The sequence below is a fragment of the Lemur catta genome, chromosome 5 (assembly GCF_020740605.2).
Source record: "Lemur catta isolate mLemCat1 chromosome 5, mLemCat1.pri, whole genome shotgun sequence".
NCBI lineage: Eukaryota > Metazoa > Chordata > Mammalia > Primates > Lemuridae > Lemur > Lemur catta.
Genome location: NC_059132.1, coordinates 64,133,812 through 64,135,560, shown reverse-complemented (window position 1 = coordinate 64,135,560; position 1,749 = coordinate 64,133,812). Strand labels below are relative to the sequence as shown.

The window sequence follows — 1,749 nt, the reverse complement described above, 5'->3', positions numbered from 1 at the left end:
CTCTACCTAGAAAAACAGTAAATCAAAAGCAGTATTGCAGCCTGAGGAAAAGTGAGACCCCATCTCTACTAAAAATAGAAAAATTAGCCAGGTGTTGTGGTGTGCACCTGTAGTCCCAGTTACTAGGAAGGCTGAGGCAAGAAGATTGCTTGAGCCCAGGAGTTTGAGATTGCAGTGAGCTATGATGATGTCACTGCTCTCTACCCAGAGCCACAGAGTGACGCTCTGTCTCAAAAAAGCAATATTGCATTTCTGGAAGGATGGCAGAAATTAATGCCACCATCAAGGACTTGAAAAATGTACAGGTGGAATCTTTGCCCTGGGATATCAGAGCTTCAGGTTCTCTTAGGCCTTCAGAGTCTGAAACTTACACTAGCAACAGTTCTTCTCCCCCTTCACCCCTTCCTCAGGTCTCAGACCTAAATCACACCACTGGCTTTCCCAGTTCTCCAGCTTACGTACAGCGTATCATGGGATTTCTCACCTCCATAATCGCCTGAGCCAATTCTCATAATAAATCACCTCTTATTTATCTCTCTCTATCCTATTGGCTCTGTTCCTCTAGAGAACCCTGACTATCACAGAATATCATTATATGAGAGGGAAACTGAGGGCAGAACTGTGAGGAATATTCATATTTAAGGAACAGGAGGAGTATAAAGAGCTCAGAAGAGAAGGAAGGTCCTGTGAGACCAAATGAAATCCAGAAGAGACTGGATAAAAGCGGAGTAAGCTGGAATCATTTATTTCAAACACAAGTGTCAGGATGAATGCATTTTTCCAAACAAGACTGTTTATTTTTTAAGAAAAGTAGGAAGAAATACATATCTATGTCCCATGTTGCACTGTTGGGGGAAAATTAGCATTTCTTGTTTCCCAGTCACGTTTTTGTAAAGTAGGCGGCAGAGCTGCACTCAGAGCACATTTAGGTTTCACAGGTGGCAGTGCAACAACCTCAACGCTAAGATACCTGGGAGCAGCTTCTGTACATCCCTGAACCCCAGCGACAGCTGTACGAAATCGCAGAGCATAACCCAATTTTTCCGCTTCCTTGCTCAGTCCTCAAAGAGCTCAAGAATCGTTTTTTGAAAGGGGCGGAGGAGGGAGGGGGATTGGGTGGAAGGATGAGGAAGGCTCCTCTGAAGCTGTACTACTTTGCTGTGAGGTCTCCTGATTAAAGAGAAAAGAATCCTCTGGGTGAGTCCAATTTGTCTCCTGGTTTGTCGTTTTCTTCTTATATTTGAAATCTACGAAATGTCGTCCTTAATCAAAGGAATCTCTTGGGTCTTACCCTGGAAAATATAACCATTTTAGCTTTTTCTTTAAGGTGAAGGGAAAAAGGTATCACAATGAAATAGCTTGAGATCACAAAGGGAAGAAAACATGCTCCAGGTGAGGCTCGAACTCACAACCTCGGCATCACCCGCACATATACTGCTGTATAAGTACCGCGCGCTAACCGATTGCGCCACTGGAGCATGCTTTCCCCGGACCGGCCGTGGGCACTCTACAGAGCCATGGGCGACGCGTGCTTTCCACCACGGCCTCAAGCCGGAGCGGGAGCGCGCTGGGCTGCAAGGGACTTTCCCTCCCGTATCGGCTGGCCTAGCGCATAAAACAAGCTTTCATCCAGATATTTCCATCTCTCCTGGAAGCATGTATATGATCCACACCCTTTGCCACCAGTATTTCCGGGGATATGGGGGTGCTCCTTTCAGAAGCTCCGAGAAAAAGCTGAGGAGAAAGGGG

General features: G+C 46.1%; 1 non-coding gene across 1 annotated transcript; it reads right to left on the bottom strand.

Annotated features, from left to right (window-relative positions):
- Nucleotides 1-1,384: 1,384 nt before the first annotated feature.
- Nucleotides 1,385-1,478, bottom strand: TRNAI-UAU. The gene is made up of 2 exons: nt 1,441-1,478; nt 1,385-1,420 (listed from the first exon to the last, which is right to left on the bottom strand). It is a non-coding gene; the product is annotated as a tRNA-Ile (tRNA).
- Nucleotides 1,479-1,749: the final 271 nt, after the last annotated feature.